A 24825-nucleotide genomic window follows, 5' to 3' on the forward strand; every position below is an offset into this window, starting at 1 on the left:
ACAACACACGTTACGATGCTCAAAATGAGCCTCACTACTTAAATTTAGCGGCTGCGTCACGGTTTTTCGCGACCTTCTTTTGTAACGGCACGCTCGTCACACCGGACACCAGCCCTACAGATTATTTCACTTTAGTCGCTGACAGCTAAAAAAAGAAATTCAAAGCGCGGCATAATACGATGAAGGACATTGCTTCGTGAGTCGTTTTCTTTGCAATTCATGCATCGGCGACTGGCGAAATATCATTGGCTGCGGCGCTAAAATGAGCTGCTCCGAACTCGAGACCGGGACTGTCGTCCGCGTGCCGCCATCTTTTTCTACTGGTCAGTGGAAGGTGTCCTGATCGTGTGGAGTATCTTTCTTCTGCTAAATATCAGACGTCGCGCGTGTCTCCATGCTCGGCCACACCATCAAAAGTGACTCTGCATTCGGCGCTCGGGAGAGAGCCAATCGAATGCTGTATTTAGAACACATCGAACGTTCAAACGAGCGCGCCATGTCGAAGCAATGTGTCTCTATGCCGCAAATATCTTTTCGCAAGAGCAGCAGCAGCAGTGGCCACCGCAAAGCTCCCAACACGCTCGCCCCTCAAACCGTCGCAGACGGCGTGCCATTTACAGATAGCCAGCCGCTCGCGGCTATCCAAAGGACAGCGGGAGCGTTCGGGGTGCGCGCTCAGTGATGTGACGTCAGCCTTTTTCTCTGATCTCTCCCCTTTCTCGCTCTCTCTCTCACAACTTGCTCGTCACAGCAGACTCTACGGACCACGCACGGGAAGTTGGTTCGACGTTCGCGCGAGCGGCCGATGATGGAAGGGCGCCGTCAGAAGCTGGAAGTCAAACGCCGAGCCTAAAGCCAGTGAACGCATATGGCACCTAGCGCGGATATCTTGGCTTACGCCTGACTCGCGCATATGCTCAAAAGGCCGCACCGAGCCGCATAAAGGGCGTGTTGTGTCGGTGTCGTCCGTGCCACGTGCTGAGTGCTACGCCGGGAGCCTTCTCGACGTTCGTCGCTGCAATGAAAACAATCTGCGGCGCTCACTTTGGAACGACATCGCCCGGCGACCGCTAAAAGACCAAAGAAAGCGAAATGTTTTCTCCTTCTTTTTAATGTGGAAATTTTGCGTTGTCGGCAACGTTGAGGTGGGAACAAGGGCCAACTGGAACGTGCGGATACCAACTGTGCTTCGGGTTGATCAACGGACCTTCAGCGGGTAAGTGGCACTGTTATGTCGATCGAACGAGTCAATTTTAGCTAGTTTCATTGACATAACTTGTGTCTTTTTTTGCACGTATAGATTCGTTTTTAGCATGCCACTTGGAAGCCATTAGCGCATTTGTATAGATAGCTTCATATCAATATTGATGCGAGGGAAAGGAAACAAGCTCGTATTTAGTCGTAGCTCCTATATTCGCAAGAATTTAATTAAAACGCTAAGCCGGGTTGTCTGACACGCACATATGGGGCTGAACACCACATCGGCCAAGACTACTGAAGTTCTTCGCAAAAACGTCCCGAAAACATAATCGCAACACTTCCAAGCCACCAAGGGCCGGATGCAAATACGAACGTGTTTACAGACAAGAAGTGTTACTGTACTCCTGAGGTTTACATCGATACGTTGCCCCTATGTCTGCGAACATGCATGTCTGATTCGTGACCAGGGCGTCTACCGAGCTATAACATGTGGAGGTAGTTTCTGTTCTTGATAATCAACTTAAGAAGAACGGAGATGTGTAAATTAAAAAATAGGGCCGAAAATATCTAAACAAAAAAAAAAAGGAATGTGGAATGTAAGCCAACTGACGGAAGCGGGTTTTTGACTACGACATACAACTTTACTGCAACACTACTGTGTTTGTATATATATATATATATAAAGAGACGTTCGACAGCAACGCAGTCGTATCGACAATCACCTATACCACATGAAATCTTCCAACGCGGCGAAGAGATAGGGTAAGATAAATAAAAAAAAAAAATGAGGTTATGTTTGCTGTATCCGGTACTTGACATTTAAAAAAAATATATATATCGTTCTAGATCTTTTGTACTTCACTTCGGTAGCCAAGTTATTTCAAAAGCGGTGCTTGCAGAGGCAGGCACGTAAACCTTTCAAATATTAATTTTATTTCCAAGTGGTTGAAACAGCTGAAATTTTCTCTCAATTTGTAATAATGATGTGATGTCCAATTTTCTTTCTTTAATGGCATTTGGATTTACTGTGTCCTTAAACGGGTGGTGCGGTGATTTCTGTACTTCCGTTAAATAACGCTTAGAATTAACCCTTTTCGACGATCATAACCTGCGAAACACACGATGGTATTTCTCTCCATGCAAATGCAGTCGCACAACAAAAATTGAAAAGCAAAGCTTTTATTCACGAGTACGTTACGGCCATAACTTGCAGCGAGAACAAGCGGTCACGTGACCTGGGGCCAGTTATACGCCGCCAATCTTCATCATAGAAAGTCGCTAGGGTTTGGCAGAACACAAAGAACGTTTTTCAGTTCGAGACATTGCTAGGGTTCGGCTATTGCCGTCCCGAGAGCGAATCGACCCGAATGCTTGTTGATGCATTTATTGTCACAAGCTCATATCGAGAACTCACGCACTGTTCATTTCCAATGTATGCGCTTAATTTTATTATCGTCCCCCTGACTATTCGCTGGGAATACCTCAGCACTGCGACACCTGACACTACGTCATCAGGTTCCGCCAAGGAAAGATTTAAAGCAAAGGTGCGTTTTTATCCTTGAAGTTACACAGCGACAAATGGGGTTTATGATCAGTAGCGCCGCGAGTCATGGGTCATATTAATGCCAGTAAGCTTGAGTAAACCGAGAAACATTCTAATTCAATATTGTTGCATTGACCATTTAACGTTTTCTCAGCCCAAAAATAGCGTTGACATGTGCATTAAAACGCCAATGACGGTAATCAAAAACGTAATTTGGGAAGGAGGCCCGACATTTAGGCCTCATTCGTACTTGCGAACCGGCGGCCGGATCCGTGAGAATTCTGACGCCCGGCGACGAAAGCAGGCAGAATCTCCGGCGGAGAGCAAGATCGCTCTGGAGGACCAATTTTGAACGCCGGAAAAAAGTTTTCTCTCGCCGCAAGCCAATCAGAACGCACGGGGAAGTGGCGCTTGCTGAGATCAGAACAACGCTGACGAGCTGGCGACGAGACGCGCGCGCGGGCAAGGAGGAGGTCTGAGAGCTCTCGTCAGCTCTCGTCTGTTCGGGAAACTGCGAGACGCTCGCGCCGCGCACTCCGAAGGCGGCAACAAATGTGAACGGCCCGATCTTATTTCGGCGAGCGAATCCAGTCGGCGGCGAATGTGTAGTTCACAAGTGTGAACGAGCCATGAGATCTACTTAACGAATTAAACCTACTGCCCGTTTATAGCGCTTGTTCATTGATATACCTGTGAACGATATTCACTGATTCTCCCGAAATCTGTACGAGACGACCAATATAACGTCTGACAAAGCTTGAATGTCAGGGTTTGTTCTAGCATCTGTGGTCTAAGAATGTACTGCGTCATTCTGTCGAACTTGTCAAAACAAATCATCGGTGGGAAGCATTGTCGTAGCGTGATACAAGAATCCAAACCTTCCAAAAAGAAAAAAAAACAAGCCAGGTTCTTCGTTTTTTTAGTGTCGTGGTCTCTTATAACGAAAATTGAAAGGGGTGTAGCATCGTTTATGCTGACTGAGCTAAAACCTCCGTACACCAGGGCGTAGCATCTCAAAAACCTCTGAACAAGTATAAAAATATTGGAGCTACTGACTATTCCTTTGGCGAATTTGCACACGGCTAGATACATTATCGACATTTAAGACTAGGGTTGTATCTATGTGGTTTCCACAACAAACGATGTTCGTACCAAAAAGCAGAAACATATATAAACGAGAAATGCCGCCATTTTAATTCAAATGGCAAAAAAGATTATCGCAAAGAACCATATCCGGGGGAATATCGTATCTTGTTCTCAGCTGTAAAGTGTAACCAAACAACGCAACAGAAGGTACCTTCACTCAGTGAATCACAATCTATCACCTATATTTTTTTACATCTTTTTACACTTATAGACACAGTCGGCCTGCTGACCAGTACTTATGCATACTACGATGTTGTTATTACAGGCACGAATAGTTTTATTTTTAGCGCTGAACGAGTGTTTCTTTAGGACTCATCCGAAGGCCCGTATATAAGATCACGTTCCTCACAAAACTAACATCGCTGGACCGTTCATGGCATCATAAAACACTGGAGCCGTGATCTCCGTGGCCTTCGGCATTTATCTCTGACTTATATGGAAATCTGTCGCCCTGATATTGATTCGCGGTTGTAAACTGTTCCTTCGTGTAGTGTTCGAGCTTCCTTCTAGAATGCCGTTAACGTCATTCTTCCCATGACGGCTCTCGATCACCTGTTCCGTAATACAATAAATATCATTAGGACTGAGTAACTACATCAATGCCACTTGTGTAGCCAAAACCGTGGTTGACACGAAGCCACTTGGCGGGGAAAATGTCACCTGAGGAAAGCGATGCAGTGAAAGGATGATCACTGCCGTCGAGAGACCGGTATGAATTATTTATTAGGTTTATATTTATTTATTGATAGCGCAGAATCAATGGAGTTGAAGCTAAAGGTGAAAACACATTGTTGAGATAATACGGTAAGCTGCGAAGAGGAGAGCACAAGATGGCGAAGAACATGTAGTATTTTTTAGGGAGGCCGAGCCAGCTCGTGGTAAGGTGGGCTAGAGGGCGGGCGTGGCCATCAAGCGGGTGAGAGCGGTGCCGCCATTTAAGCCTACAGAGCACACCGTAATCTGTGTGTGGGGAGGCACCACCACATTTCACTTTTGGGTCTAGAAGAGAAGAGATGCAAACAAAAATGGGCAAATTGAGATGCGATTTACTGTACTTTACATATGTGCAGGGTGTCCCCGAAAGAAATGTGCAGGGCTTTTACGACACCCAAAAAATCCAGGCCTTGCCGAACGCTTCTTTTTTGTTGAAATGTAACGCTAGCGGTTACAACAAAATGTCAACGTTTCAAAACTATAACCGTTATGTTAATCAAACGTTATGTGATTTTATAAAACCTTTAATGGGAAAAATGGTGACTGACGGAGCTCTCAAATACAATGAGCTGAATGAAGCGATTTACCGAGAAAGGGCGCCCCATATGTTCCCCTTAAAATTTTCAGAAAATTACCCATAATTTGTTTTCATGGGATAGTTGTTAGGTCTTAAATTGGCATGGACCGCTAGCGCTATCTTTAGACCAAACGTCAGCGTTCGGCAATGCGTAATTTCTTCTTTTCTTTTTGATCGTATATATTTATACTTATTTGGGGAAGGTGGGGAGAAGGAAGACGGAGGGGGAAGGGGGGCCGTTGTAGTATTCAGCTGTAAATGGAAACACGACCCTTTATACTTATTTGTAGCTCTTGCTTGTTACGCTTCATTTAGTGCCCCATTTTGAAATAATTACCTGGTCTTCGGCGTTGACGGGTTGCTGCTAGCTCGAAGATAGCGCCACGGTGATAGTGACATCTAAGGCATAAAGCCTGCAACCGTTCTCGGCCACAGTGAGGAACAAGCGACCACCACTTCTTCCTTCTTGGCCGTGAGGTCTGCGCAAGGTGGTCATTAGCGCCGATTCCCCGTCGTCTCCTTCACCTTCCTTAGAATATAAACATAAAAACACACGAAATAATCACAAACAACCATATTGAAAATAATAAAAAAATATATCACAGAAAAAGACATGTCAGTACAAAATGTCACAAGCGCCGAAGAGAGCATTGACCCAGTGTACACCAAGCCCGGTCTCTTCCTTACCGATTATGGTACCCCTGCACTTTGTCCATTGTGTTTCAGAGCAGTCGCCATTATGCATGCAGACTATCCCGGCGTCGGAAACGTGATATCGCCGTATCATATAGGATTCGAACGGTGACAGCCGTAGCTTAAAATCCTTCGGCCAAATGTTAGAAGGCAATGTTGTTTCCAGACGCTCTAGCGTGCGTGGCCCACAAGTAGGGATTTAAGTTTTCAAATAAATGTACAAACAAATCAGTAGATACTCGCTTGTATATAGCTTTTATAATTTAGATAACTTAGAAGAAAGAAAAAAACTAAAGAGTAAATTCTTACTGTGTTACGTGTATGTTTAGTAAGTCAGCTTCATTGGGCTAATGGTGGCTCCGCAGTAGAGGAGAAATTTCGCCAGTGCAGTAGGCTGATAGCCTAAGGTCTTTCACGCAGGCAGTAGATATACACAGCCGTATGCTGTCACGATGATCATCCAGACCCAAACGGTCAGGGGTAGGGATTGAGGCATGGAGGTAGGCAGCATCTGGAGGCGACATGACGCCACCAGAGGTTAAGCCAGAAGTGTGGAGGGACACGCACCCAACGTTTAACAAAACCACAACTGTTTTGGTCACCCCCGGGTAGCACCTGAGGGTGACTAAAACAGCTGTGGTTTTCCTGAGGGTGACCAAAACAGCTGTGGTTTTGGTCGTTGGGGGTGTGTCCCTCCACACTTCTAGCTTCCCCGCTGGTGGCGTCAAGTAGCCGCAAGAAGCTTCCTACATCCATGGTGTCTTTTGTATCATGTATGAGCATTGCGGCTGTTGCTTAAGATAATTTGGGGGTGGGAGGGGGGCAGTGATACAGGATAAAAGGAGCTGTGGGGAGAGAAATTGCATCAGGAGAGGTTTTACGTTCTTTATTCGTCTCAACCCCCCCCCCCCCCCCCACAAAAAAAAAAAAAAAAAAAAAACGCGTTGCTGGTGCCCGTTTCATTCTGACCCCGGCTATTTTTAGTGTCGTTTTATTCGCCATCTCTACCAATTTCTCATTGCCATATGAGTCACGTATCTAAAGCTTTGCCTCTAAAGCTTTACTTTGTCATTGAGTTCCACGATAAACTCGAGAACATATCATTTGAACTGTGTTTTGCCACGCAGACCCACCCTGTCTGTCAATCGAGTATCAGAACTTGTCATGCGGGTGACCGTATAATATGTTGTCGTGGAACACTGTCACGTGAGACGTTGAAAAGACGCAGAACTAAGATCATCTTGAAATATGTTCCTGCCTCTAAATTGCTAAAAAAATTACCTGTCTTAGCCGTTGCACGAGCTTGTGATGATCACACTCAATTAAAGAGCTGGATATGTATACATCGAGCCTCGATTTAGATCGTTCAATGCTACATACGCGTAGTTTTAATCGGACGTGATAATATTGTCATTTCCGAAAGAAAGTAAATATTAGTACGGTGCTGCTACACATGATTCTAACCGGAGACGATGGACGAGAAAGGGACAAAAGGGAGAAACACACACACGTCTCATCTGTAACGTTAGCCAGCTCGCCTGCTTATTAAACCTTCTAATTATATATGATGTTTCGCTTGTATAAACGGATCCGTTCACTCATGAACGCCTCCATAATGTGAGTTGTCCAAAATAGCGCAACAAAGATGCATGTAGTTACTCGGTTTGTCCACAAATATGTTGTCCACGAAAATGTGTCCTATACATACAGAGTATGTTTTAACGACACGGTGACCCGTAGTTTCTTCATATTAAAAAAACAATTTCAATTAAGAGCACGGCTTTGAACCGTAACAGGTTCATGTAACATCGTAATAAGCTGCATGTTGCAACGAACAGTTTTGTCTATCTGCACATAATGCTTCGGAAAATGGCCGATTCTTCGGAGTGTCGGATGCGCCGATAAAGCATCCATTGTTATGGAGTGTGAGCCGTGATTGCCTGAGTCAATCTCGCCGGGGCTTCCGTCGCTCCCAAAAGGCAACCTGGCTACGCCACGTGAAAGCAATAAGAGGCCTTTGGATCGACAATATTTTTTTTTATTTGTTTTCAAATCTCACTTTGTCAAGTTATGAGAACTGAAAACCATAAGAACTAACTCTGACAGGCAAATGCTAGCTTTCCAGATAAAGAAATCTTTAAAAAGAAATCAGAGATCATGGACGTTGGCATTGATAAAACATTTTCTAGGTTCAAAAAACAATTGTAGGAAGGTGCTCGTAGCAACTAGAATTCCCGTTAAAACCTGTCGTCATGTCCAAATTCAGATTCCAGACTTCGTCCTATTTTGTTAATCTTGAATTAGGGTGGATTATAATTTTTAAACCCTTATTATGCATAATAAAGGTTTAAGAAATATAATCCACCCAAATCCAGATTCAAAATTTTGTCGTATTTCGTTAATCTTGAATTTGGGTGGGTTTTATATTTTTTAAACCCTTATGCATAATAAGGGTTTAGAAAATATATAATCCACCCAAATTCAAGATTAACAAAACAGGACAAAATCTAGAATCTAGATTTTGACTTCACAACAGGATTTAACGGGAATTCTAGTTGCTACGAGCACCTTCCTGCAATAGTTTTTTTTATTATTTTTATTAATGCAACCATAGTAACTCATGTTAATATTATCGCATATTTGTTATATCGCGCAACGAAGGCGTGTTTTATGTTTTCAATGTTCAATGTATTCATTTTTTTATTAATTTCATGACGTATGCAATCAATAATTTTGACATACATGGTGTTGTCTGAAGGGTAGGCGAAATCGCTACCGCGTAAACTACGAAACGTAAAAAAAGGTATATGCCATAGTGGTCTGTATCAAAAGGTCCATTAACGAAAGTATTAGCTTTCAATGTAATTAGGTAAATAATTAATTTTGAGTAATTATATTGTTAAATATTTATTTTAACTGAATGGTTTCAACTAGAAATCTTGCTGCGCATCATAAAACTACTAAATACTATAAGGCACGCGCAGCATTTTACGGCGTTCCGGAAAAAATGCTCAATTTGGACGCTTTGAAACCATCCCTTTAAAATCTAAAAGGAATTATTTAATTACTCAGAATTGTTCAGTTACCCAATTATATTTCACAATAATAATTTTTCTAAATGGACCCTTTGAAACAGGCCACTACGGCATCAAACTTGTTTCTGTACGATGCGTAGTTTCTGCAGGAACGATTTTACCCGCAATTCCGGAAACGACTCATATATTTACATGGTATTACGCGACTTATATGGTTGTTTTTGTTTCTTTGGTTTTCTTCAACGCTGATTTATATTGCGTTTGGTATTGTTGTTTTGTTACACTGCTGAACTGTAAGGGAGCAGAAGCTAAAAAAGGCACCATATGTCTCTATTTTGCCCCACATAAAAAAGCAAAAAAAAAAAACAAAAAAAAACGTGAAAACAAATAACATAAATTTAGGCGCATCGCTTACGGTGGAGCCCATAAAGGACTTGTTGCAAGTAACGAATCTAAATTAAGTTTCAGCCAAAAGCGCCGGCGTAAGGGGGGTGATTCACAGGTGCTAGCAAGCGCACCTGTGGTACACAGTGCCACGCTCTGTTTAAGGTGCAACGACCTCAAACACAGCGCGCGGACGCGCTAAATACTATATTGTAACCTGCGACGTATTAAATATTAAGTCATAAGTATTTTTGAACGTTTGTGTAGTTTTGAGTGTCAACGCGTAGATAGAGCTAGGGTTCCTTCCCCTCATTGTTCCCGTCCGTATTCTGCTACAAACTTCCTTTGTCGCAATGAGCGCCGATAGCATATGGTGAGGTAAAAGTTTCACATTTAGGCGCGCAGATGGCGACAAAGCGTAGAGCGTGCGCACCTCACAAAAACCCACAAACAATTTAGTCTAAAATATTGACGACGTGGAATACGCGTACAAATAGTCAGCTCTTGTATGGAGACCGCTGCGTGCGTAAAGACGCGCAAAAATTTATTTCGTGTAAACTTGATGCGAAAAACTGCACTCCTGCGCACACGCAAAAAAAAAAAAGGTTTACCAGATCGTGAACGTGAATGAATAGTCACATTCAGGGTAGGCATCATACAACCAAAGAACAGTTGATTCCTTATGATGACCCTATCAAACACCGAGGAAATAGAACTATACTTCGTTTCACCTGAACTTCAGACGTAGCCGACGCCACGAGCTGACTGGACCAATCAGGAAATGTCAAAAGCGCGCCACCATGGTATTCGTCATCTTTATGCACCTGCTCCATCATGGCTAAAACAATCATAAACAACAAGGACTAGTGAGTTGCGCTTTTGACGCTGCTTGCTTGGTCTCTCAGTCTACTTTCTCTAAACACTCTAAAAGAAGTGTGTGCGTCTACTTTCCCGCACAACACTCGGAGAGCCAATCAGCGCAACTTAAGGAGGCAGCTCAGCAAATGACGATGCCGAAACATATGTTTAGACCAAAAAGCGCAGTCTGAGTTGTGACATTAAGCAATGCAAAACGTCACGCTTGCGTTGCTTAATGTCAAAACTCAGACTTCGTTTTTTGGTCTAAAAATATGTTTCGGCATCGTCATTCGCTGAGCTGTCTGCGTAATTTGCACTGATTGGTTCTCCGAGTGTTGTCCGTGAAATTAGACACACAGACATTTTTTAGTGTGCATAGCGTGGGTGGCGTCTGGACTAAAGCTGAAATAAATTATACACTCTAAAAAACATCCCGTGCGTCTACTTTCTTGCACAAGACTCGGAGAGCCAATCACCACAACTTAAGGAAGCAGCTCAGCGAATTACACTTAAAAAAAAAGTGCGTCTACTTGCCCTCACAACACTCGGAGGCCAGTCACCACAACTTACGGAGGCAGCTCAGCGAATGACGATGCCGAAACTTATGTTTAGACCAAAAGACGTAGTCTGAGTTGTGACATTAAGCAATGCAAAACGTCATCCTTGCACATCTTAATGTCGCAACTAACTGCGCTTATTTTTTTTTTTCTTGAAGATAGGTTTCGGCATTGTCATTCGCTGAGCTGCCTCCGTAAGTTGCGGTGGTTGGCTCTCCGAGTGTTGGGCGGGAAAGTGGACGCAAGGGCTTCTTTTAGAGTGTTGTAGAGTCACTGACAACAACGCAGGGCAGGCATGATCCCATGGTCCCATGTGTTTTGCTATCGCTTCGTAACCAATATGATTGCGGCATCTGCCGATAAGAACGCTGAAGAAGCTATCAGCATTCAAGAAGCGTGAGCATGATGTGCCAGACCCTGCGAGTCAGTCTCAACTTGTCAGTGACATTCGCGGAGACAGATCAACGTGGTGCGTCGAGTCAGCAAGTGTTGCTTCTCGGCAATCTCCGAATAGCACCTTCGGGGGCTACTTTTTTTTTTTTTTTTCGTTTTTTGGTAAAGATATTTTTCAGCTTTGATAAAACAACATTCCGTAACCAGCAATGTGCGGTTGATGGCGTTGTTTGTTTGTTTTTTGGGCACGTGGTGAATTGGCGCAGAATTTATACTGGTCAATAAGCAAAATTAATGTATTTTCTGCCTTACTCGCTTGTCCTTGTCACATTTCGGCTATTTTACTTGTGTCAGTAAGCATTGATTCGGGCGTGTGGTTAATTGTACAGGCATGCACAGTTCCTGCACTCTAAGAAATGCCTGCGCGTCTACTTGCCCGCAAAGCACTCGAAGCGCCAATCTCTGCAATTTACGGAACAGCTCAGCAAATGATGAGGCGCAACATCTGTTTAGACCTCAAAATCAGGTCTGCGCTGTGGCATCACGTAATGCAAGCATGACGTTTTGCATTGCGTAACGCCACAGAGCAGACTTCATTTTAGGTCTACACGAATATTGCGCCTCATCATTCACTGAGCTGATTACTTAGATCGCAGAGATTGGCTCTCTGAGTGTTTTGCGGGTCAATAGACGCGCAGGCATTCCTTACAGTGTGGGGGATAAATGCCAAGGGATGAATCGCGAGTCAAGATCATATCACCGGCGTTCATTATAATAAATGTCTTTATTTTGCCAACAGTTTACGGTTGGAATTTGAAAAGGGAAAAAAGCTGTAACACAGCTTGACTAGTCCCGAGCCACCAAATAGCAGTTGAGACGCGGGCACCAAATTATTTACATATGATTAGGACATAGATGAAAACATGAAGAGAACCTTTGCACAAAAGAAAAATTTATTAGTCTCATCATATAACGCAAATTCACTTTGAACAGACTAGCATTAGTAGACAAAACGCGGCATATTATCGAATATATTATCAGTAAGCGCTCTTCTCTTTACGACTCACGCCAAAATGAACCACACTGGCAATTCGGCCAAGCTAACGGCAGTCACAAAAAGTTCACACTGAAAGTATATATCTAAAGTTGATACCTAAAATCATGGGGACTTTTCAGTGAATTCATATCTTTGCAACGCTTGTACGATCTTTTATTAGGCCGTTTTCGAGAAAGTGAGTACAAAATAAGTGCTTAAATCCACTTAAACTTTTCTCGGGTCTCTAATAAGGCCTACTTGTTACGAGAATTTAGCTGTATGGTTTGACCGGCCATGAGTCACTCGTAGTCATTGCCAAGCACCACTAATCGAATAAGTTAATCTTGGACACTACCAGAGAAGCCGTGGTCGTCGAGCCCTAATAACCTTAAAATTGAATACATTTTAACTGTGAGAACTGTTCTCGCTGCAGACATCGTTCTCTAGATTGCTTTGCTTTTCAAGTTAAGAACTTGTTGTGCCACCATACTATCTAAACGCCTAGCTGATCGGTGATCGATCAGTCCGGCTATATTTCGTCGTTTTCAGGACGACAGTCATCTGGTGAAGTTGTCAAAACTCGACACGCCGCTGTAATTATACAAAAATTTTACTTTCATTCGTTAGGTGTCGTATTTTTCTGTTTAGTTGATTCTTCTTTTATTCTGGGAGACAGGGAATAAAACTATAAAAGTAGCTTGCCTTGAACCCAATTGCATCACACCACTTGGTGATAAGAAATTTTCAGAAAGTGTACATGCAGCCATAGTTCGTCTCATTAAAAAGGCGACACATATTTCACAAACATTCAGACGTCTAATGCACGCATCGATGCAAACTCGGAAAGAAAAAAAAGCACGCTGTTATCTTTGGCACTCCAAATAGGGGATGCGCCATGGCACTTGGTTCCGGACAGCGTGTCTAAGTTTCAGTGCTATTAACAACGGGCTTGTGTCGTGACCAGCATGAGTATCGCGAGAATTACGTTTTTCTTCAATCACGATATAACACCTAAGGTTGTGGAGCGGAAAAATGAAGAAACTTTCAAATCGAAGTAAAAGTCAAGAGAGGAACGTCTCAAACGCAGCCGCGTTTGAGACGTTCTGTTGTCTTTTGCTTCTACTTGAAAGTTTCTTTATTTTTTGCACCACAGTCTCAGGTATTACATTATGATTAATTATCACCAGCTCGCCTTTACACTCACTGTTTTTTTTTTATATTTTTTATTCGTGTTTGCGCAATCGATCAATGTCCCGAAATTGCAAACGAAGGCACAACATGCCAAACGCTGACCGACACAATTGGCACCACTCCCGAGGGGTGGACTCAAAGAGAACAAATCAAGACGCCTGCACTTGAGACGACTGCTCTTTCCTTTTATGTCGGTCATTCGGAAGTACACAGGCGCTAATGAAACGTTCATAGCGATCCTCAAGTTCTGCCCTACTGTGCTTCAAAGAGAAGTCACCGTAGCCCGTGTCACGGGGTTTCTAGCACAGGTGCAAGCGTGAAAAACGGCTCCTACGACATGACTCAGAAGGCTTTGAGTCGCGATCGCCGCCGGGAGTGGCTTCTAGCTCCGTCTGTTGGATCCGAAGCGTAGCGGCTCAAGTTTCGCACCAACCAATACAGTACGCCAGAACCATGAATGGCTCCGGAAGATTGCCGTATCAGGAATATGGTTAAACTCCCCCGTATTATCCTAACATATCAAGGTCAAGAAGGGCGATGTCCCGTAAGCTGAAACGACAGAGCAACCACCAAAAGATACCGGTGGCGCTGCCTCGACGCCAGAAGTTAGAAGCATCAACGAGAGATAGCATGCGGACGAGATTGCAGTGTGAGTATCTGATATAGCGTGATCATGTTTCCAGATTGCGTTCCTTTGGGGCGTACATGCTGCTACCGCGCGCGTTTCTACTTATGATCACTTTTGCCTGTTCAGACATCGAAAACATGATTTGACTGAAGCAGAGACCATGCGCTTAGATATTGAAGGAGGCGAAAAGCGTGGGTACCCAGTGTCAAACAGTAAAGGCGAGCGACATCGAAGTGACATACGTGCTGGGCATATAGCAGTGTCCACCGCATTCTCGTGCACCTGCTATCTCTCCCTGATAGTACCGTTTTTCGCGTCGCAGTTCTCAACTGCAGACCCGCACGCACTGGCTGTGAACCCTGATTCATGAAGTTCCTGCCTAAATGCCTGGAAAAGATAGACCGGTTAAACAAACAAAAAAAAACAGTGTTTCTCGTATGTGTGCTTTTCAATAAGAACAAGGGGACGGTGTGCGTGTTTAAATACACGGTATGTGTACTTTTAAGACACAGCGCTCTCCGAGGTTCCTGCTAAGAATCCTGCCTTGGTCCTGGTTCCAGCCGTCCTCCGACACCCGAGAGACCACTTTGCACCCAATAATACCTGTCAGGCATACGTCGTTGTCCTTGAGAAATCATGAAAGTGACGCTGGCGTCATTGCAGTCTGTGCTTTCTATGCTCCAGGCACCTCCGGTTGCCTCCTTGCAGCCTTGTCTTGTAACGGAATAGCCGATTCGGCGAGGGCGTTGAGTGGTGAACTCGTACATGTACGTCAAGACCCTCACCACGAAAATTAAAGATTTTTTTCCCTAGGTCACCGCCGGACACTCAGACATATACGAAGGAATCAAGGTGCCTCCTCCTTTCACACAAACCACCCACCCTGACGTCCTCATTTAAAGGCTGAACAGCAACATGCGATTGCAGGCACCTCAAGCACAACCTTTGATATTTTTGAAAGACCCAGAAAACAAGACCTTAAAAACACAAGTGCTTTTCATATCACTATCCAATGCCAAGGACGATGCGCTTACAGAAGTGCCAGAGGTCAAAATACGCATGGTCTCTCTTAGAACGCTTTTACTAATTTCTTTCTCTTTGTGCAAAACCTAGGTATTCCCCCCACTCCGGCTGACAGTCATTACAGCCTACAAACGTGTTTAACGATTTCCGAGTACTGAGTCTTAATTTCTACCGCCCTTTTATGTTCCAAGAGCCTTTCATTTAAATAACGACCAGCTTGCCCGACATAAGACAACCCATACCGCAGTAAAATGTCGTACACCACTCCTACCTGGCAAATTACATTTGGATTTCTTTTTTGTTTCTCTGGCACCCCTGAAGACCTCCCGAAAAGAGGGTTAATCTTTCTAATTTGTGCTGAGCTATGAAACCTATACTTGCGCTGAACCTCTTTGCTACTGATTTAAAGTTATCAGCTATTTCATGACAGTAAGGCATACAATTACAACATTCGTCAGGAACAGTTTTTCCACAGGAGCCGAGCTAAACTTTCCCAACACCCTGAGCACAACACTAACAATTTCATCGTGGTGATGGCTCGCTTTCAAAAGACGCAACTTTTGCAACTCAACTGCCTTTCCAACCCCGTGCGTACAGGACTTTTTACGGGCGTTATTGATCACAGACGCAATTACACCCATCTTAACTATTTTCGAGTGACAGCTTTCAGCTGCCAGCAAAGGCTTTGCCGATTCCTTGCCGTACCTCCAGCACAGGACCTTTTCCGCTTGCAACAGGAAGTCTATAAGTACGCAATTTTACCCTGAATGGTACTTTCCTCAGTGAACGTCAAATCCTGGCACTTGTTTATTATACACTTCTTAACCCTGTCTCCCAAAAATTCTTTGAAAGCACAAATCAAAATGCCGTGTACATAGCGACGAACAACGACAGCTGCACTTGGAAAGGACCCCACAACCGTGTCAACGTGAACATGCATCTCCTTTAAACAAGTCTCGGAAACCACTAGCGTAATTGACGACTCCATACACACTCCCTCCTTTTTAGTAAAGAGATAACCTTCAAAGTGTACAACAGTGGACTCTAAATAAAACTCCAGAATGCTAAAGCTCTTTACATCAATCAACGAGGCAAACTGAAAATTGACTAGATTTTCGTCACACCACCTCCTGTCCCTCATTAATAGCTCCGACTTATCCATAGACCAGTATAAGTCCTTCATGTCTAACGTTGTCACATCACACCTTCACTCGTGATGCGGATACAATATTTCAATCAATCGCTCAAAGTTTGTTAGTGACAACGGACTGTTGAGCTCAACCACTGTTAAGCACTTCTAGAAAAAAAACACCTTCAGTCAAGCTCCATTTTTGTTCACTACCATTCTAAAGGGAAAACCAATCCTATGGTCTTTCAGCAGAAATTTCTATCTTATGGTTGCCGGTGATATTTCCCCAATCATTTTTATCACCGTCGAATAATCACACTTTTTGAATACTGCTACCACGTTCCTTTTTGTTTTTCTCAGGTTCCCCTCACACGGTTTAAAAAGTATATTAACCGCTTCAGAAGCTTTTGCTCCAAACTAGTCGTTCTCCAGTATAGCATACCATCCTGATTTGTTCGTATGAAGCATAGTAAGCTCCTTCTGTCCCAACTCTTTCTTTACTTTCCTAAACGTTTTATGACTAACCGTGTCCGTCAAAACAGAGTGATCTACCATTCTAGACACTTTCCTTATTGACTCGTCAATAAATGTTTTTTCCTATTCAATTCACAAATTTTTCTGGCAGTTTCGAAGACATGAGGTGCGATGTCCACTCTAGAAGGCCTCACATTAACGGAGAACTTTGGTCTATTAGCCAGACATGTTTCCGTGTTTTCGTTCAGCTGCTTTCCCGACAACTTGAGAGGCTTTCCTTGGCAATGAATTCCAACATTTGCTGCGACGCCCGCAGTTCGCTTTTCCAAGGGTGCTAACGCTTCCCTTTGAATTCCGCTCCATAGCGCTTCCCCTTTTGACGACCAAAAATTCAACCAGGTAGAATACTCAACAGTATTAACTTAACATAGTCTTTTTCATGTCTCAATATCCAAATACTGTCACACACCTTACAGGCTTGCCTGAGTTGGTCCTGCAGAAAGTCCTGTAGGCCGTTAGCACTTTCTTCTCGCTCGTCCGATTCCCAGCCAGCGATGAAAGGTAAGGCCATCTTTGTTTTTCGATGCACCTTTCCCTTGAGCACAAACACAGAAAACACCCATCCGCGCCAATCTCCACCATCCGCTGCCCCAACTTGCACAGTACTAAAAGACTGCATACACCCACGGACGACAAAAGCAGTGACGAAAAAAACAGCTGCATCCTCGCTCATCTTTTGAAGAAAGGGAAAAAAACACAAAAAAGGTGGTGAAGATCATTCATAGTAATATAGTTTTTCAAGCTCAGCACAAATGAGGACGGTTAACACCCTTTTCGGGTGGATAAGAAGGGCGCCAAAAAAAATATAGAAACCCAAAGGCCCTAAACTCGTCGATCACAAATTTGGAGCCGAAAGTTCGCGGTTCACGCCACACGCCAATTGGACGTCAGCGACAAAAGCGCGAAGTTATCGTCATTATTCTCCAATCGGTGCGCTCCTCAACTTCGACCCTAACTTTGTGTTCGACGAGTTTAGGGCCCCTGACGTAACCTGTCAGGTAGGAGCGGTGTACGACATTCCGTTGCAGTGTGACTTGTCTTACTTCAGGTAAACTGGTCGTTGTTCGAATGAAAGGCTCTTGGAACGTAAAAAGTCACAAGAAAATAAGGCTCAGTACTTGGAAATCGCTAAACCTGTTGTAGACCGTAATGACTGTCAGCCTGGGTGGCAAAACAAGTTTTTCGACTTGTTTCGCTATTTGCTTCGTAATTTATATCCCTTCTTCCCTCCCCTGGCGCGTTAGCTAGAGAGTATAAGGTTACGGGGCATGAGACATAGTAGCGTGTGCCGAAGTATTCCGCGCGTTGGAATCTCAATAGGTACTCGCTCCGCAGTTGTTTATCTCGGTCGGGACATCCGTGCTGCTTTGAGGTGACCGTTTTTATTACACTTCTTCATGCTTCAAGCGGAACAGTGCTTCAAGAAATAGAGATAATCACAAAAAAGAGTGATTCCCGGTATGCATCGCTTAAAGTAAAACCAACTTTTTCGAAATCAGACTATTTGTTTAAACAAAACATAAAAACATTGCAAGAGCCACTCAGAAATCCAGCACTTCCCCATCAAAAAAAAGACAACATATAATTAAGTTTGTGGTTGTTTACTATGCCACAAGTTGATTTTGGCTGACGCTACCGATCCGTTCCGCATTAGCAACACCAATTGAGACCAAGGAAAACTTTCCACTGTCGGGCAACTGTTAGCGTTCGAAGCTAGCCCAAACAGAATGAAATTGAATAGAAATTATACACGCAAACTCATCTGCACCCAACGTTTCAGGTGCCTGGTATGGTTGCTGCTTTTTGACAGATGCGAGTTGTTATCGCGCGTCAGGCATGGTCTCTCTGCTGATCGTTTTAGCGTGAAACGTTCTTTGGCTAGTTGTGGCAGATTTCGTGAAGCCGGATTAAGTTTTCCCGCTAGATTTAGCGGGAAAATTATTGAAATGTGACCTCAACACCAATTCAGTTTCTCCGCTAAATTTAGAAGGAAAAATGACGTCACAACTTTGTGACTATCGCTCTCCGAGATCTATTTACCTGTTTCTACTTCATCGTCGATTGAACATTATGCATAAGCCTGAGGACTACCAAGCTCCATTTCCCACCGAAACAGTCGATGCTGTTGCTCTTTGCTACACTGAGCCGACGGCAACTCGAATTTTCGTGTTCTTTGAGATTTAACTGGAATTTCCTTTGTTTCCAAGTTAATTTAGACGTCTGATCAGCGAGAGGGCTCGAGTAGTGGCGCGGCTGTTTTTTCCCGCAGTCGCAGTCATTGGGCCGCCGCGTGGTCGACGCGAACGTGGCAGCAGACGACCGAAGTGAGTCTGAAACAATAAGATGACTGCAACTGCTCTTCCGCGCTTGCTGACAAACTAAGACATCGCAAACAAACCAATCTTATGAAGTTCAAACATGACAGGAGAATCCAAACCGATACCGGTGCGTCTCAAACGATGACTCACGATGATCTGCGCGCCCCGCCGCCCTAGGCAGCCGGGAAGCCGGAGAGCGATGACTACACGTAGCGTAGCGGCGCCATCACTCCCGGAATGCGCGCTCCTGCGCAGTTCGCTCGGTGAGATTGGTCTATTGACTACGTGAAAATTAATTCTATCTTTTTGTGTGTGTGTGTGATACAGGCCTACTTTCTGCCCAATTATAGAGATACCGCCGATCCTTTTTGCAAAATTTGCAATTCGAGGAATGGTACTGACCGTCAGATCATAAGCGTGACCGCGCAGGCTGTCGTTCGAGGGTTTGTGCTTATTTTTATAATTATTTTGTTGACTTTCAAAAATTCACTGTTGCTCCTGACACTTGGCTGAGTTTATAAAGCACTTTCAAATCTGGCTGCGAACATACAAAGCTTTCTGTAAAGTCAAATATTTCACTCTTTATTTTATTCATTATAATATTATAGTATTTACAATCAAACTTACAATTTGTCTCTGTGGTGTCTGGTGTACAATAAGCTTATACACCAGACTTTACGTTTCAGCGAAATTCCCACACTGTGCTTATCATGTTTGAAAGTCCAAATTATGGAATCTGTTCATTTTCGTTGAAATGTCAGTGTTTTTTCTTTATGAACGAGCGATTTTAGATAACCTAAAGGACAAATTAGGTCATGATGTTGATTCGCGCGGTGTGTTTTGGTCCTTATGCTTTTGAAATAAAAAAAAAACAGCGCAATGTAAGAAAAAATGATGAAGTGGAAGATATATGACCAAACGGTACCATATATGAGTGAAGCAGCATTAAGCAATCGATACGCTAGTCGCCACATAAGCAAATGTCACTCTTCTGGGAATTCAATCTGTGAGGAGAGTTAAAAAAATTCTGCTCAAATTTGTTATCTTATAGATCATGTTGTTTCCCGCATCTGCCGCTTCACGCCTTGCAGTCTTGCTGATTAAGCTACTCAGTTATACTTTGAACCACTGCTTCGTAGAACCTACGGCGGCTAAATCATAACTTTTTTTTTTTGCAGCTGCAAATGTCCGATAGGCTAGCGAAAAACAAATTTTCAGCTAACAATTATCTTCAGAACCTGCTAACATGACAAACAAGTGCATTGCGCACATGTCTCCTTGTTTACCTTTCCGCATGTTCAGAGGTTCACCTCCACTACCGTCAGCGTTGCCAGCGATATCTAAATAAATTTACGCAAAAAGAAAGAAAAGAGGGCTTTATTTCTCGGTCGTGAACGAATGCCTTGTACTCATGTAGGAAATCACTTCCAAACTGTCCTGTTCACTGTAGTATAAAGGATATGTTCACGGCGACAATGCTACTTCTCGTTTTTTATCGAGCACACGGCAAAAACGATGTTTATGCACACAAAAACATCCTATGAAATGAATGAATTAAAACCATTTGCGAAATGTTTCACAAATATTTCTCTTTTATGCAAAGGGGTAAATATTTTTAAGACTACTACGCAACTATATAATCGTGCAAGCATGGCCTCCTAGCGTGTGCCCCATGCGTACCAGCACATGCAGCCTACTCTTGAATTTAGCTTTTATGATGCAATAAAACACGAAAAAACGGTGAAAACACAGGCGAGCTGGTGAAAAACTTTCATATTAACCCGAGACAGACACGGAACGATAACAAAACGGACAAATTAACAACTCTCAAAAAGAGTTTTTAATTTATTTGGGCAACGAACACTCTTACATGTATCTCAAGACCCTCACCACAAAAAAAAATTAAACACCTTCTTTCCACTTGGTCACCACCGGACACTGAGACATATACGAATGATTCAGCTGCCCGCTCCTTTCACACAAACCATCCACCCTGGCGACCTCATTAAAGGGATGACCAGCCACATGCGATTACAGGCAACTCAAGCACAAGCTTTGCTATTTTTCGGAAAACCCACAGAACAAGACCTTAAAAACACAGGTACTCATTATAGCACTGTCGAATGCCAAGGGCGATGCGCCTACACATTTGCCAGAGGTCAGAATATGCATGGTCTTCCTTAGAACTGTCCTACTATTTTCTTTGTCTTTGTGCAAAATCTAGTTATCCCCCCACTCCGGCTGGCAGTCATTACAGTCTACAAACGTTTTAACGATTTCCGAGAGTAGTGTTATATGATGCACGATGGAACCAATAGTACACAAATTCTCGTCACGTACACAGACGTAAACAAAATCAGCGCACGTACTCGGCACGTGTCTTGGTTCCATCTTGTATCATCCTCCCACGTGCCCATAACGTCACGTTCCCACGCCCCGTCCCCACGCCCATGGGCCCTCCCACGGTCCTCGGACCCCAAGTTTTTGGACCTGTTAATCATTCGGCAGAGGGTGGGTCGCATGATGATGACTTCAGAGGTAGAGTGGCCTCTCCCACGGCCCGGTCCTCGGACCCCAAATTTCGGGACCCGTCACTCATTTGGTGGAGGGTGGGTCACATGATGATGACGTCAGAGGTCGGGACAACACTCGGCACACGCCTCGATTTCATCCTGTATCATCCTCCCAAGTGACCGTGACTTCACACTGCCACAGCCCCACCCATGGCCCGGTTTTCGACCCCAAATTTCGGGGCCTGTCCCGAAATGAGTGTTCCCACAGGGCGAGAATTCACTTGAGTCTTTCGCCAGAGGGTGACGTGACATGATGATGACGTCATACCGCATAACGGTCACATGACGACGATGGACATCTGACATTTGAATCGCCGCGCGGTAAATGAATTTTATTCGCTAAAAAAGGCTCTCCGGCGGCTGGGAATCGACCTCGGCACTTTGTGCACGGGAGTCTGACACTTTACCGCCTGAGCCACAAGCACTTTTTTTTTCTTTTTTTTTTTGCGAAGCAAAAATAAATTTATTTCCATCATATTTACTGGTTCACTCATGCTTCTTCGACATCTTAACTCGTCCTAGTATTTCGTACGTCGAGCGCGCAATTCAGACCACGTGTTAGAGCTGTCGCGACGCTTGGATTTTGTAACGGAATTGCTGAGTCATTCGCCGGAGGGCGCTACGAAGAAATGTGATGACGGAAGAGTTCAGGATTGTTGAGTCATCTGCCAGGAGGGAAAATGCACTGTCACAATGACGCCACAGATAGATATATCGTCCGTCGCCGTTGGATTAGTGACCAGATATGCATTGTCGCGTGTTTTCCCTGTGGGGCATGTGACCAGCGTCACGTGATATTTCTGCGCGGTAATGTCTTGTCAAAAAAAATTCTTTCTCCTAGCTGGATAACAACTCAAAGTGTCGGGATTGAAGCACGAGTTCTGCATACTAAGTGAAGGTAGCATGTCGTATTCTCGACTTCGCGCGTGCACAGTTTAAATCCGGACTTTAGGCGTATCAGTCGACACCTCGCTTCAGAGAAGGCGCGCGTCTTTGTTGTTAAGCGTCTTTGTTGTTAGGGAATGAGCGACATCTTGCGGCGTGGGTCTGACCTTGCGCCATTCATTGCTGAAAAGTTAAATTCCGCGTGTTCCTAAGGTGTGCCCATCCGTATTTTCGCGCGCGCGCAATGTGCGTGAGCTGCCGAATCCGTTTGTAGATGGCGCGCACCTGAATCCCTCAGCTAGCGTGAACATTTAGCACTATCTTTAATTGCTCGACATCTCTCGATAATGTTAGCGGCAGCTTGGTAGATGTCGACAACTCTCGCGCTCACGTCATCTCTAGCTAATTTTAGCGTCATCTCTCTACTGAACGGAGCTTTGTGGGAAATGGACCGGAGCGTGGTCGCATCCATACGCTCTAAAGATATGATGTTTCATTTTTTTTATTATTATCGTTCGCTCTAAAGAAACGCACACTTATAAACACAAATACGGCGTTTAAATTCACTCTACGAGACAAAGAAAGCACTGGAAATACTTTACACAAAAATGTACAACACAAGTAGTAAGGCAATAAAAAAGTTGTGGAATAACAGAGCAACGTGGGCGATACGATTCAAAAAATATTTACAAGGTCAGGGCGTGAGATGAGAAGAGAGATCGGATCGCTTTCGTACACTAGCGGGTTATACAAAATGTACACAAGAAGTTTCAAGACCCACCGGTGGGAAACGCGAGCAATTGCGCTACAGTCCAAAATATTTACAAGCTCAGGACGTGGATGAGAAGACAGATCACTCGCTTTAGAATACGCTCTTATGGCCAAAATGAAACGTCGTAATCCCTTCGCTGCAAATGTAATGCTTGCTGTAAAACGGATTCAGAACGATTTTCTTCACCGAGATTCTTTTATTCTCGTTAAGTTTTCGAACAATCAAGTGCTGCGTCACTCTGTGCAAAGTTTTCGTCTCTATCGTGCTTGTACAGCTCGTAGGTCAACTTGCGGGACTCACATTTCTTTACTCCCTTGACTCTTATGGAGCACGTGTTGCTGCCTGTTTTGAAGCGGTATAGCTTTGGTTTTAAGCAACAAAAAGCCAGTAAGTGGGTAGTCGGATATTCATTTTTTAACACACCGATCCTCATTTTGTTTTCGGTTGAAAAGAGTTTGTGACTCTCTGGATATCCAGATGTATCCAAGCATGCGTCTTGGAGTTGGAGGAGTTTGTCGTCTACGTCTGATCCGTGAAGGTGTAGGAAGAAGGAATCCGTGTCGCAGTAAAGAGCCCTCGCTGATGGGATCGCACGACGAAGTTGATTATAAAAGAAGTCATACATTACTATTTTTGATATCTCAAGAATTGAGAACCGTGCGTAAAGTGCGAGGGGCCATGGGTGTGGGAAGGGGGCGTGGGAACGTGACGTCATGGTCACGTGGGAGGATGATACAGGATGGAACCAAGTGCCGAGTGTAGTCCCGACCTCTGACGTCATAATCATGTGACCCACCCTCTGCCAAATGATTGACAGGTCCCGAAATTTTGGGTCCGAGGACCGGGCCGTGGGAGGGGCCACCCGACCTCTGACGTCATCATCATGTGACCCACCCTTTGCCGAATGATTGGCACGTCCCGAAATTTGGGGTCCGAGGACCGTGGGAGGGGGCCATGGGCGTGGGCACGTGACGTCATGGTCACGTGGGAGGATGATACAGGATGAAACCAAGGCACCTGCCGAGTACGTGCGCTTAATTTGTTAACGTCTGTGTACGTGACAAAAATTGTTTACTTCTTGTTCCATCATGTATCATATAACACTACTCTGCACCCAACGCTTTAGGTGCATTGCATGGTTGCTGCCTTTTTGAGAGATGTGAGTTGTTATGGCGCGTCAGGAATGGTCTTTCTGCAAATCGTTTTAGCGTGAAACGTTCTTTGGCTAGTTGTGGCAGATTTGGCGAGGCCGCATTGCGTTTCCCCGCTAGATTTAGCAGGAAAATTGACGACATGCAATCTTCACACAAATTCAGTTTCTCCGCTAAATTTAGCGGCAAAAATGACGTCACATGGCTGCGTATCACGTAGCCTATACAAAAATTAAATTTCCCCGCTAGATGTAAAGAACAAATTTACGTCACGTGACCTGTTGTCACGCGTCCTATACAACGATTCAACTTCCCCCAAAAATTTGGTGTGAAATTTACATTAGCTGACTCCGATTGGATATCGCTGGACCCATGCGGTGCAGCTATCGCTAAACGCTCGTGGTGCTACAACGTTTCACGTATCCAACAGAATTGCCTTGCTATTTGCCATGCATTTTTTTTTTTGGGGTGTGCACTTTTTTCCG

General features: G+C 44.2%; 1 protein-coding gene across 3 annotated transcripts in view; it reads left to right on the forward strand.

Moving 5' to 3' along the window:
• The first annotated feature begins 458 nt into the window (after positions 1-458).
• Positions 459-24825, forward strand: part of LOC8053674 (solute carrier family 35 member G1) — a 125127-nt gene continuing 100760 nt past the window's right edge. For 2 of the 3 annotated variants that reach the window (XM_029984220.4, XM_029984221.4), the window contains exon 1: positions 459-1216. The gene's annotated coding sequence lies outside the window, so the exon portion shown is untranslated. Of the gene's footprint in view, positions 1217-17057; positions 17143-24825 lie in introns of all 3 variants that reach the window. The other variant, XM_029984218.4, reaches the window with a different exon arrangement.

Source organism: Ixodes scapularis, unplaced genomic scaffold, assembly GCF_016920785.2.
Source record: "Ixodes scapularis isolate PalLabHiFi unplaced genomic scaffold, ASM1692078v2 PGA_scaffold1__304_contigs__length_218370807, whole genome shotgun sequence".
Classification (NCBI taxonomy): Eukaryota; Metazoa; Arthropoda; class Arachnida; order Ixodida; family Ixodidae; genus Ixodes; species Ixodes scapularis.